This window comes from Topomyia yanbarensis, chromosome 2 (genome assembly GCF_030247195.1).
Source record: "Topomyia yanbarensis strain Yona2022 chromosome 2, ASM3024719v1, whole genome shotgun sequence".
In the NCBI taxonomy this organism is placed as follows: Eukaryota; Metazoa; Arthropoda; class Insecta; order Diptera; family Culicidae; genus Topomyia; species Topomyia yanbarensis.
This window is the reverse complement of record NC_080671.1, coordinates 305,406,307-305,420,851: the sequence shown is the minus strand read 5'-3', so window position 1 is coordinate 305,420,851 and position 14,545 is coordinate 305,406,307. Positions and strand designations below refer to the sequence as shown.

The following is a 14,545-nucleotide window of genomic DNA, read 5'->3' as shown; positions in this document are numbered from 1 at the left end:
AATGGTGCGAAACACTCACACAGCCAAGCTGTTTTCGCCTTCGCAGGAACAGGGAAATTTGTGACGTTTTTTTGACAGCTGCTTGCAGGGTTGCTCATTTTCCATTGGCGATGCGGCCGAAGGGAAATGTTAATTACACTGTAATTCTGTGCTGCGAAGCTCAGCGTAAAAACTAACGTGAAAGATGCTGCGCATTCGAGGGATTGCCCTTCCTATGATCATTCTCAGGGATAGACCGTTCCAACATCAAATTATGGTCTTGTCAAACTGCAAATGACGTGAAAATCCAAGATGGTACCAGATAAGGTATAGGCATACGTAAAGCGAGAGTTTTGGTTTTACGATTGGCAAGATCGACATAGCGTAAATCGACATAGATTTTTCATTAGGGCTTAAATCGCAAATGTAAACAAACTGCGTTTTCGCTATTACGACATTATGCAACAAAAATACTACAAGATTGAGGTGAAAATTAGTTAAAATGGTTTTTAGTTCGATGTATAATTAAAGAAAACAAAACGGCGAAACATGCATTTTCTTCGAGATTTCGACTTAGGCCCTTCTTCTCATATGGAATATAAAGGCCAAACTTACATTTTTAGACAGAAGCGGGCGTACGGTTATTATTCACAAATAAAAGAAAAAACGGCGGTTCTATTATATAAATGATAAGGAATATCTACTACGATCATGTCTACTCGATAGTTGTTGCACATAAACATTCGAATATTTCGATATTTTCATGAAATTTGAAGAAAAGATTCACGCGCCCTTTCATTTACATTGGGTTTCTATGCGCCCATTTGCTGAGCCCTATTAAAAAGTATACTGTCAAGCTCGCTTATTTACCCAGCCCTACCCAGCAAGACAGAGTCAGTTTAGCCCATTTACCGCGCCCTTCTGAAAATTATGTACACGATTTAGCCCTTCCGCAAATGGTGGTTGCTGAAGGGCGAAATCACGACTGGGATGCAAATTGGGCGTAAGCATTTTTTTAGTTTCTACCTACTAAGAGCACATAGGAATTAAATTCTTTCTTATATTGTCATAAGGTTTAACGAAAAATGCTTCCGGAAAAACACGGTCATAAAGTAATTTATACCTACAATAAAAACTACATTTAGAAAAGCTTCGCCGAATATTGAAACTGATTTTTCTCCATTTGAGTACATTGCGACTTAGGCCCTAATGAAAGATCTGTGTCGAAATACTGATTCACTTCCCAATAGGGGCCCTTACACGCGTATTAAAAGTGTCATTACTAAAGAGTGTCATTACTGGAATTATATGGGAAATCCATCATTACTCGCCTTACACGTTCATTAAAAGTGACATTACTGCTCAGTAATGACATTACTAACGCCTCGTGTACGGGGCCCTAATAAAGAGGGTAATAAAAACGAAATTAATTAAAACAATGTTTTGAATATAGAAACTAGTGCTTTCAGCCTCTCAAAGCGTTTGCAACCAAAAATATTTTTGGACACACATGCATAGGGGAGACTGAGGAGACTTGATCCCCTTTTTTATTTTTCAGTCCAACTCCGTGGAAGGATAAAAAACTATGTATTTTTTGTAGTTTTATATTGTTTCTAGGGATGACTAATAATCATAAAAAAATTACATGGAAATATTATACTGGACATGAGCTATGAGCATTTCTGGAAAACAACAAAAAAATGGAAAATTCTTAGATTAGATGAGACTCGATCCCTAATTTGGGGACACTTGATTCCTTTATGAAAACGTGTTTAAAAGAGCATGTAGGGTAATAAGCCTATTTTTGCCCTGTTTCTACTATCATCCTACCCATGTGAAGCCTTTGGTTAGAGCAGCGTCTGCCATCTTTGCTCAACACATTGACTCAAATGGTATTGCGATAATGGGGGTACTCGATTAGAGATTTTGCTGCGCTCAAACAGAAGATTTTCACCATTCTCAAGACAATTTTGTTATTATATTGGCTCTTAATAAGAGGCGAATGACCTTAACGTTAAAACCTCTATAATCGAAATAAAAAAATGGACCTTAATAACAAATCAAAGAAGCTGAAATAATAAAATTTTTGTAGTAATAATGTGGTACCCTTCTTAATAGGGCAAAAACGGGCACATTTCCCCATTCAATTTTATAAATGGATTGTAGTATTGATTAAATTGTTATGATTAGATATTGTTATTTTTGTTACTACATATTACGCATCTCTCACCTGATTTTTTTACGAATTCCCCAAATCTCCGTGCAATTATTTGAAAGCTGTCTTTATTATGGTTGAGGAACGTCAAATGCGGGATGAATGGTTGCTACGTATACTGTAGTAAACAATTACAGTTATGTTTCTTTACGATGAAGCATTCATTTTTGACATTTTTTATGACAACAATGACTTCAATTGTTCTGGTGTGAATTTGGTTATTTTCAGTGGTGTGTATGAAGTATGGCGAAGGGGATCAAATCTCCACGAATTTGAAGGGATCAAGTGAACCCATAGCATCTATTTCAGCAAACTTTAGTAAAAATATAGTGGAACAAAAGAATCAGCTCAATCATAATGTATTCATATAATTGACATTCTCCTGTAATTCTGTATCCGAAAGTAAAGTATGTAGTGGGTGATTTTATCAATTTTATAAAAGTTTGAAAATTTGAAAAATAAATCTTCAGTTCTTCTGAGACTTTTTTTTAAATCGGTAAAAATTCGGTTACACAAAAGTCCAATTTCTTTTTTCTGTGTTAATGAAATTTATGTTTAGATAAAACTACGCAACTTTATAGTATATTCGATTAATGTATTCTGATCCGGCTTTGAGTTACAATGATGGGATCAAGTCTCCCCGGGGATCAAGTCTCCTCAGTCTCCCCTACACCTTATGCAGATTATCTTGAATCTGTTTTGCGTTTCTCAAATCTGCCACTCTTCTTATTCTTATCCGGACACGCTCTTTTTCCCTTTGGGGCAGACCCTCGTGCGCATTCTGCTAACTACACCTCGGAGAAGCTGACCACGGATTTCGTTCCCCATGTATTTCAAACGAGAGGTAGATTTTCCATGCGTAAAAAAAGTTTACACAAAAAATTAAAGATTCCCGAAGTGCAAACCCAACCGCGGAAAACATCACAGATTTTAAAAAGAACCGCCACGCAAAGAATCCGGCCTGAACAATTCAACATAAATTTGTTTCTGACTCGACGGAAAAATTGACTTTATTATGATCACACATCTTTACTGTTCTGAAACAGCTGGTATTTTTAGACGCGTCAGTCGGAAGTTTTATTTTGACAGTTTAGAGAGATGACGTCGGAAAACTTTGTGATAAAAATCCGGTACACGGACGGAAAACGTTTACACAAAAAATCAAAATTTCCAAAGTGCAAATCCAATCGCGGAAACTAACTGATTTTAAAAATTCTTCATCATCATGTTTTACCGCCGACGCCAGCAAAACATGATGTTGAGTTATGTTCTATCGATGACCATGCGGTAGACTTGAGTGCAACGCCCAACTCCTACTTAGCAAAAGGCAAAGGATTCTTCACATTTCCTTTCGATCATGTCCATATGAGCCTGCCTACCCGAACAGAAATGCACAACAGAATTACAACTTTTTTTATTGTTACATTACAACGAAAAACAATCTTTATTAATTAGAAATGCTGAAGAAATGACAAAGAAAACATAATGATAAGTATTGTTTCAACATACTATTTCATTGTAAATATCGGAGGCTTTTTGTCCAACTACGATTCCTCAAAAGTTGCAATAATTCCTACTAGTTGCAAACATATGACGTAGGAATTTTGAACTTCGTTAACTTATGAGGACAATTTTTTGGAATAGGAAACAGGAATGCGTCTCAAGGTGCATCTTGTAGCAAGCTGCAAATAAGTAAAGTAAAATGTTAAAACATTCTTCCACTATCTTCAGCTGTCCCGGCGTAATTAAATCTCACCTTTCGCATATCATACAAACTGTATATGTTCCGCTGGCAATATCCAGCACGACTGAAATATTTTTTTGCATCGGTTTCGTTGAGCTAATTTATGCTGCATCTTGATTCCATTAACGAACCTCGCAATTCAGTATTAAAGACAACCCAAAGGTATAATCCTAACCTGTGCAACAGAAACCATGCACACATATCCTGATTCTGGGTGATCATTGGACAGGAAATCGTAACATCCGTTGCTCTTAATCGAATCCTGGTGATCAATCAATTACTTAAAATTAAAATTTTTGACTTACCTGAGTATTATAAACCCGAAAATATTTGCCAAACTGGACAAAAGAGTGACCACACTGAAAATACGCGAATAATATATGACAACAAATTCAATGTACGAAAAAATAAAGAATACTATTTTTGGATAAATTTATGACGCGCTAAATCATGTACATTGATATTACAGTAAAAGTAGAAAAACTCTAGTAAGAGAACTGCGGAGAGAAAAACAGCATTTTTGGCAACGAATGCCCCGGCATTGTATGGCAACACGTCCAATGTTATAAGGATAGGCAATGTTCGATTGGATTCGTTTTTTGACAGCTAAACGCGAATCCAATCGATCCAAAATGGAGTCTCCGCAGATCTCTTTCTAGAGTTTTTCTAAGTAAAAGTTGTTGTTTAACACGAAAATTGTTGTAAAATCGACGTTTCTACCATAATTTTTGATATTCATTTTCGACTGGGTAGTCCTAGTTTTCCGTTATAAATTTATAACTGATTTGCTCTATAATACCTATCCGTCTTTCAATCTCATTACTTTCGTTTTCTTAGTCTTAAATTTGCCAAAAATGCCAACAAAATCGATACAGTAGAACCAAATACATAATAACATATTTGTATTTGGTAGAACCTTGCGGCAATTAAAACATAGTAACAGTTACGTTTTTGGTCATAATGTACGTTCCGATGAACTAGAAAAATCATTTAAATGCACAAACCAAGTTCGTGAGCCAATTTGCAAGTGTACAAAGCAAGCGTTAGCCAGGATAAACCAATTGACATTGATTGAAAAGAAGAAACCCGCTACCGGAACCGATACGTAAACCATTTATCTGCATAAATCGACAGTTCTAATATTCTCAAAATTCGGTTTAAGGTTTGGTCAAAAGATCTGAAGCCGGTGCGTTGGAAGCTTTCCAATCGATTGCGTTCTATATACTTTAAATCACTTTAGCCTCGGATTTCTTTAGCGCAGTAAAGTATGACCAACTGTTTTGGCAAATGGTATGTAAATGCCTATATCACAGAAAATACACATCCACGATCAAACAAATCTATTAAAAAAATTGTGTAAACTTGAACGCTAAAACACAACGACAGAGAACAGACATCCATGATCAACTAAATATATTAATAAAATTTGTGTAAATATTTGAATTAATGTACGATAAAACACTATCGCCGCCACACTAATTTATCCTAACTATTCGTCAAACCTATTCCAAAACCGGTTCAAAATCCTGAAAGAATTCAGTATGGAATCTGGTTCAACCGATTTTGGCTGAATCGGTTGATATATTTGAACTGATGGAATTCATATATATATATATATATATATATATATATATATATATATATATATATATATATATATATATATATATATATATATATATATATATATATATATATATATATATATATATATATATATATATATATATATATATATATATATATATATATATATATATATATATATATATATATATATATATATATATATATATATATATATATATATATATATATATATATATAGAAGTCCGAACCGCTTTCGAAATGGTTTGACTGGGTTGAGGTATAACCAAAGACAAATACACCCAGTGAGCAAATTTTCTGGCAGAGACCGCTCTGCTAGATTTCTGTAAGTCATGGTTTGGCAGCCCTGTCAGATTTCTGCGCGCATCCTGTCGGGTTAGTTGAGCTAGGGCGAACTCGGTTTCGCTCGAGTTTTCTGGCAAATTTTTACAGGAACCGAGCAAAACCCTGACATAACTCGGACATAAACTGTGCAAAGATCCTGGCATTTCCTACCTGGTAGAATTTAGCACGAATCGAGCAAAACATCTGACAAAGATGTGGCAGGAAGCGTGCAGAGATCTTGGCCGTACATTTCTGACTGGATTCTGGATAAAAGTGAGCAGCATCGGTTGGTTTAGCCGCTTCTGTCAGAAACGGTTGATGCATTTGAGCGAATTCGTTGCCAGAATTTTCGCACAAATCGCGCAAAATGCTCGCAGAAACTCTGCCAGCATCAATTTCGCTTTGCTCAACTTTTGCTAACTTTCTGCTTGCCACGCTGACCGGGCAGTCGTGATTCGCTGGTGGGACACTTTTTAACTGGACCGCTTTTTAGTTGGACCTCCGCTAGTTGGACCACTGTCCAACTAAAAAGCCAAAAAGCATCAAAATCTCGTGTCAAATTTACTTTGACAATCAGTCTGACAATATTTAGAGATATGAACAGATGCATTTACACTGCCAACATCTCCTTTGGAGAGTTTTTGACATTTGTCAGTCGGTCCAACTAGCGAATCAAATTCGTTAGTTGGACAAGGCTGTGGTCCAACCAGCGAATCACGACTGTAATAATAACCGCTGTCAATTCAGTCGAATCAGCTACTAAAAAAATATGACGACAGTAGCGCACCTGGTGGAAATGTCCCAACTGCATTCGAACACGTTGGGGCTATTTACATAAGTTGAATGCTGAAGATGGACGTCTGTTCTCTGTGTATATTCATTCAAATGTTCACACGAGTTTTATTCATATATTTGTTCGATCGTGGATGTCTATTCTCTGTGACAAGGATTTTTACTGAAATTATCTGCCAGGTCTACGAGAAGTCCCAAAATTTGTTTCAAAATTGTCCAATGCGGGGCCGATGACGGACGTCTGTTGAACGGTATTTTGGACGTCGCTCAACCAAATACAAATGTATTTGGTTCAACGTTGGGCCAAGTAGGCCGACGTCCAAATAACATTTTGTTGGGCTTCTCAGTGGGCAGTATGGATTCCAACTCAAATGCAACAACCAATTCCGACTCAATCGGTTCTTGCACCCTCTAAGACCCAGTCACCGTGGCAAGCAGAAAGTTAGCAAAAGTTGAACAAAGCGAAATTGATTCTGGCAGAGTTTCTGCCAGTATTTTGCGCGATTTGTGCGAGAGTTCTGGCAAAGAATTCGGTCTAATGCAACAACCGTTTCTGACAGAAGCGGTTAAACTAACCGATGCGGCTCACTTTTAGCCAGAATCCAGCCAGGATTGTACGGTCAAGATTTCTGCATGCTTCCTGCCACATCTTTGTCAGATATTTTGCTCGATTCGTGCTAAATTCTACCAGATAGTAATTGGGTCATTAGCATATATAGTTTTCCCACAGAGAACAGACGTCCATCTTCAGCATTCAATTTGTGTAAAATCTCTAACGGTTTCGAAGGTAGTTGGGATATCCAAACCAGGTGTGCTACTGTTGTCATGTTTTTTGTTGCTGAGTTCGACAGAATTGACAGCGGTTATTCCTCTACCCAGTCAAACTAGTCCGGAACCGGTTCGGACTTCCAGCATGAATTCCAGCTCAAATGCATCAACCGATAGAGTCGGAATCGGTTGTTTTCTTTGAGCAGGATTCCATACTGAATCCATTCAGGATTTCGAACCGGTTCCGGAATGGATTTGACGGATAGTTGGGATAGGTTGGTGTGGCGGCAAGGGCGTGACACTCTTTTATAAAAATATTTCGCCTGGTTTTATATTTTTTATATCCCTCTATATTTATTTATAATTGTCTATAAAAGTTATACTGTATTCGAATTGTTATAAGTACGAAAATAAGATTCGAACAGCCGTTACCATAGTAGACGTAACTTAGTTACGCGTATATGAGTGAAAACAATGAAAAAATGGTGTTGAATAAACAAGAAATGGTAAGTACCCAAATATTTATACATAATTCGGGCTGGTTCTAGTTACTCCAGTGATTAGAGCTGGTTGTATCACTGGATCCGGGTACTAACTAGAGTCAGCCGGAATTTTAGCCCATTTTCCGGTAGGACTTACTAAGAGGCGGTGCCACAATTCCAACCTACGGAGGTTCTTCTGGTGTAGTAACGCACCTTCGTCAGATATCAGCCTTGATTCCTACCAGTTCCTTACATTAAAATGTGTCTATCTTAACACGGATAGTAATTCAACCATTTCAACAACAGCAAACAACCTCTTCCAGCGCTTATCACCAACATTTCTCAGCAGCAGCCGCAAATTGAGATTTTTCATCGTTCGACCACGACGATTCTGTATCTGGGTTCGACGCAAGCCAATCAGAACCAAACGCAGATGATCATAGGCTAACAACTATCATCACCCAGATTCCGTATCAGCAGATACAGCAACGGCTCCTTCAGGCACAACAGGAATAGTATACAATACAGTTCCAAGCACTGGGAGCACTACAAGTAGCAGCCGTAGCAAAGTGAGTCATTTTAGATTATTATTTTTTCATTTTTGAATGGATCGGTGCCGTGTAATTGTAATTTAGAATTCTATTATTTAAAAAAGGCACGTTCTAGAAAAAATCACATCACTTTCAGATTGAGTTGGCCACAAATCGCTCAACAGCACTAACAGGACACAGCCGATCAATCGCCAACAACAACTACAAGGTGCTCGGAAGGGACTTTTTTTCTTTCGGTAAGATTCACCTACAAATGACTTTTCCCCAATCGGTGTTGGAAGCGCACCATGTTATCAAGATATTTTGGATACATCTCTCATATGCGCATTTACACGTTCTGAACATCAAAACTTTCGATGCCGATGATGTTGTGCAGGAACTTCTTCAAAAGAAATTCGTACAACTAATATTGACGTTCTGTATCAGAAATGACGGATTGTGTCATAACGTACTTATAAAGGAACACTAAGCATGGATTCCTGGTGCATGGTTTCGTAAATTTGATCGGAACACTGCCTTCACGGTATGCCAGAAAAAGGTGATACTGACAGGGTAGTCTACGACCGAAAAGCAAAAATTGTTTGAAGAGCTTCTACGAACGAGAATTTCATGTTGATGGATGTTATTCGGACGGAAACAGACCATTCCATTCTCAAAGATGAAGAAAACTCGCAGCCCTAAAATATCTCATTTGGCTCCGACAGCTAAAGGAATGCAACGAATATTGAAAACATTAAAAGGTGGTAAACTAGTGTGCGATATGAAGAAGTTGAAATGAATTGAAAGAGAAGTCAGGTGAAAGATTAGTACATGGATTTGCTGGTACAGCTTTCTTTTCAAATGGCGTTTTTGCTTGAACCCGAAACTGAGTCAGGTTCTAACCCCAACCGCTGTCAGTTCATACATTTTGACAGCAGTTGGGGTTAGGAACTGACTCAGTTTCGCTTCAAGCAAAAACGACATAATCCTGCGGTGATCTGGAGTGTGAGTTTTTCTATGTTCTTTGAAACAACGGCCACTGAAGTGTACCTTTCTGGATAAGATACAATCTGAGGGCCCTTTTCGTGCTGAACGGGAACTTACAATTGTACGGATTATCTTCTACTCGTACTGTACGACTTTTACAGTACCGCGTGGCAGGTGTAAATATTAGAGATAAAATATACTGATATTTATTCATTCAATCTTTGGATAGTAGATCAGTACATAGGCGACTAGTCCAGTATGGATTCCATCAAGTCACATTACGTCGAGCTTCCACGTTTATCCCTGTTGACCAGAGTAACCAGTGCAGCGTACTTCGCCTGTCCAAAGATTTTGGCCACATGGAAACCGTGTATTCAACAGCAGCAGGAAATACTCCTCTAATATGAACCAGCATTGTCAGCAACTAATTAGCTTGATCTGAAACATCATCCCACGTGTCATAAATCATAAAGTCACATGATTATTAGTACCTAGGACATTAGTATTGGTAACAGTAACAGGTATAGCCAGTTTGACGAATTCTCTAATTTTCGTATCTTCACTCCTTTTTTCAGTACAATGCAGATCTCCAGTCGAAATGCTGGCACACAATATTGGAAGAGAACAAATCGTTTGTCAAGATAAAGAATCCATCATTGTTCAGCAGTGATGGTTAGTTAAGATTAGTGTCTCATCCAAGACTCGCGAAATTTTAAGAATGGTTAAGATCATTCCTCACGTGTTATTTGAAAAGGGCCAATAAGCAAGCTATCTGTTAAAAGTCACTACCTCCCAGTAAAGTTCAACCGGAAATGAGCCGGAATTCCGGCTGGTTCCAGTTCGTACACCGGCTCCAGTGACACAACCGATTCTAGTTAGAATCGGTTGTGTCACTGGAGCCGGAATACTAACTGGAACCAGCCGGAATTCCGGCTCATTTCCGGCTGAACTTTACTGGGCTAAGAGGTCACTACTACTCAGAAAAGTTCAGCCGGAAATGAACTGGAATCAAACTAGAATCGGTTGTGTCACTGGAGCCGGAATACGAACTGTAACCAGCCAGAACCAGGAAAATCGGTATTGCTCATTTCACTCCAAATTAGGCTATCATACAAGTGTGCATCTTCTTTCAGAGAATAATAAAAATGCACATTTTCGTCGGATCGCGTGGAAGTCTTCGATGCACTTATTCTTTTGTTTATAATATTCTAGTTTTTACAGGCGGATTGTAGCTTATGTTCATTGTAAAAATATTAAAAAGGACAAACTTTAGCTTTCAGTAAAATAGATAAAATAAATTAATCAGCACATGCGATTGGCAGTTTATTAAATATATTATACATTATGCTAGCTTAATTTTTAACCCTTATATACATACTGGTGCCATTTGGCAATATACCGAATTCTGTGATACACGCAGAATTTTATTTATGCATCGATAGCATACTTTTTTATCTGCCTCTCGTTTCTTCTACTGTAAATTTTAAGCATTGGACATATTAGGTCTATCCACTCATTGAATGCTTACTAGAAGTATATGCATGAAAAAGCATAAAAACCACAGCAGAAAAGAAGAGAAAAGAGACAGGAATAGAAAGTATGCTACCTATGCATATTTTTGTTTCTCAGTGTATAAAGCCTCAATATATATATCGTATCCATCTCGAAGAGTGAGTACCAAGGAAAAATGAATCATACATTTGATCAGTTCCGAAAACGACTCTTATAGCGTTTTCGTTTTTTCCTGGTGCTACACCGGTGTAGTGCAAAAAAAAGACAGACTGATTACACCCAAGTTTTAATGAGTGTAGCACCGACTACACTCTGTAGTGCACAGTCAAAAACGAAAACAAACGACTGTAAATGATGCATACGATACCCGTTTTAATATCGTTTGAGGTGTTTCGATATTCAAGGATTATAGACTCTTGAATATCTCCAATGAATCTTCAGTGTTCTCCATTACAACCAGGATACAGAAGTTTTTTAGCAGCATAGAATTTGGAAGATATATGTAGAAATATTTAAAGGTAATTTCTCAAATTATTGCGGACTAATATAAATATGATTAAGCACTATGGTAATGACGGCCGAATGCACAGGGAACTCGTAGTCCCAGCCAAGCAACCACTACTGCTCGATTAGTTGCTTCAGATTAAGTCTTTGGTCCTCATTAATTTCCCCGTTTAAACTGGAACTACCTTGTTCTAAAGCAGCGGATGTTGTCGCAATAATTTAATAGTTTTGAGATTGGTTGAATTGCCTGTATGATCGACATTGTCAACAATAAAAAATGACGACTCATAAATTCACCGCACACTGAGAACATGTGCGAAAGCAAGTTCGAAAATTCTTGATTGTATATGCTTATAAAGGATATAAAATTATAATGTTGCTCTATAATTCTACAAAAACATTATAATTTTATAACATTTTATAATTTATTGGAAGTGTCACGCCCCTTGTGTGGCGGTGCTAGTGTTTATCTATATTAATTCAAATGTTTACACACGTTTTTTAAATATTTTTGTTCGATCATGGATGTCTGTTCTCTGTGGTTTTCCGTTTCATTCGATAAATTTTAGATATAAGATCATTTAAAAAAAATGCGTTGTGATATGTAAAAACGATTTTTTTGTTTTTTTTTTTAAATAAATATTATGTAAACATAGACAACCATACTTAGGAAAACTGCGGTTGTTTACATCTGTCCTATCAAGACACCCAAAATGAAAAAAAACTATGTACATTGGATGGTGTTTCCCAGTGAGCAAATTTTCTGGCAGAGACCGCTCTGCTAGATTTCTGTATTGACAGGAACCGAGCTAAACACTGGCATAACTCGGATATAAACTGTGCAAAGATCCTGGCAATTCCTACCTGGATGTGTTTAGACTAGACCAGACTAGACAAAGATCCTGGCAATTCCTACCTAGTAGAATTTAGTACGAATCGAGCAAAACAACTGACAAAGATGTGGCAGGAAGCGTGCAGAGATCTAGGCCGTACATTTCTGACTGGGTTCTGGATAAAAGTGAGCAGCATCGGCTGGTTTAACCGCTTCTGTCAGAAACGGTTGCTGCATTTGAGCGAATTCGTTGCCAGAATTCTCGCACAAATCGCGCAAAATGCTCGCAGAAACTCTGCCAGCATCAATTTCGCTTTGCTCAACTTTTGCTAACTTTATGCTTGCCACGCTGATCGGGTTATGTCAATTAAAAATTACCCTGCGGGAGAACCGGGAAACATGTATTCATTTTTTCTGATAGGGCATCATTTGTCGTGAAATTCAATATGTTAACTGCTTCGAATCAAGACTCAATATATTTTAAATTTAACCGCTGACCGGGAGTCATTCAGAAATCCGGGACTCCTTTCAGAAATCCGAACCGGTTCCGGAATGAGTTGACCTGGGTGGTTGTGTCACTGGAGCCGGAATACGAATTGGAAGCAGCCAGAATTCCAATTCAGTTCCGGCTGAACTTTACTGGGAATACTCATTGCTCATCTGATGCCCAGTTTACATTAGTGCTGGTTGCCATCTGCTGGTGTCAGCATGCTGACAACCAGCATGCTACCAGCATAATGTCAACGCTTGTTAGCAGCTGGTACCCGGTCAGCGTGGCAAGTATAAAGTTAGCAAAAGTCCCAGTTAAGCTCAGCCGGAAATGAACCGGAATTCTGGCTGGTTCCAGTTCGTATTCCGGCTCCAGTGACACAACCGATTCTAGTTAGAATCGGTTGTTGCACTGGAGCCGGAATACGAACTGGAACCAGCCAGAATTCCAGTTCATTTCCGGCTGAACTTTACTGGGGTTGAGCAAAGCGAAATTGATGCTGGCAGAGTTTCTGCGAGCATTTTGCGCGATTTGTGCGGAAATTCTGGCAACGAATTCGCTCAAATGCAACAACCGTTTCTGACAGAAGCGGTTAAATCAACTGATGCTGCTGATTTTTATCCAGAATCCAGTCAGAAATGTACGGCCAAGATCTCTGCACGCTTCCTGCCACATCTTTGTCAGATGTTTTGCTCGATTCGTGCTAAATTCTACCAGGTAGGAATTGCCAGGATCTTTGCACAGTTTATGTCCGAGTTATGTCAGGGTTTTGCTCGGTTCCTGTCAAAATTTGCCAGAAAACGCAAGCGAAACCGAGTTCGCCCTAGCTCAACTAACCCGACAGGATACGCGCAAAAATTTGACAGGGCTGCCAAACCAAGACTTACAGAAATCTAGCAGAGCGGTCTCTGCCACAAAATTTGCTCACTGGGTACCAGCAGATGGCATAAGTTTACATTATGCTGCCCACCCTCTAAGAACGGTTGGTTTCAAAATCGTCCAATGAAGGACGTTCGTTGGACCAATTTGGACAACGTACAAATAACCGTTCAACGAACGTCCATCGTTGGACCCGTGTTGAACGATTTTGAAACAATTTTTTGGACGTCTCAGTGGGCAGTTAAACTCATTCCGGACCGGTTCGGATTTCTGAATGGAGTCATTATGCCACGCAGAAAAAAGATTTGTAGGTTCAATAAAATTAGGCATTAAATTCAATAAATTAAATTATTGGTCGGGAGACAATAAAATTATTTAGTGAATTCAATAAAATTTATTTATTGTTTCAATAAAACAAAATTATTGTTCCGTTTTTCAATAATTATTTTATTGAGATTAAAAGAAAATTATTGATACTAAAAATGTATTTATTGAAAGCAAAAAATTGTTGTTGTTCTAATAAAAAAATATTTTCAAACCAATAAGTTTGTTTGTTAAAGGTATAAACAATAAATGATTGGATTCAATAACACATATTTTTGTTTTAAAATTTGTTGTTGCATTTGATTTGGAATCCACACGCAGAAAAAAATAGCATATTTAATATGCTATTTTTTTCTGCGTGTGGATTCCAAATCAAATGCAACAACCGATTCCGACTCAGAATCGGTTGTTGCATTTGATTTGGAATCCATACTGACTCCATTCAGGATTCCGAATCAAATTCCGAATGGTTTGACCGGGTGGTATCGTACTGGTTGCCAATATGATGGTACCAGTAGATGGCAACCAGCACTAATGTTAACCCTACATGAGTAACGGAAATTGGTATGTATTGA

At 37.9% G+C, this 14,545-nt stretch overlaps 2 long non-coding RNA genes across 2 annotated transcripts; one reads left to right on the top strand and one right to left on the bottom strand.

Annotated features, from left to right (window-relative positions):
- Positions 1-3,661: 3,661 nt before the first annotated feature.
- On the bottom strand, positions 3,662-4,782 carry LOC131679761 (uncharacterized). The gene is made up of 3 exons (XR_009303849.1): positions 4,244-4,782; positions 3,951-4,188; positions 3,662-3,876 (listed from the first exon to the last, which is right to left on the bottom strand). It is a non-coding gene; the product is annotated as an uncharacterized LOC131679761 (long non-coding RNA).
- Positions 4,783-7,801: 3,019 nt separating this feature from the next.
- On the top strand, positions 7,802-9,300 carry LOC131679759 (uncharacterized). The gene is made up of 3 exons (XR_009303848.1): positions 7,802-7,936; positions 8,219-8,481; positions 8,600-9,300. It is a non-coding gene; the product is annotated as an uncharacterized LOC131679759 (long non-coding RNA).
- Positions 9,301-14,545: the final 5,245 nt, after the last annotated feature.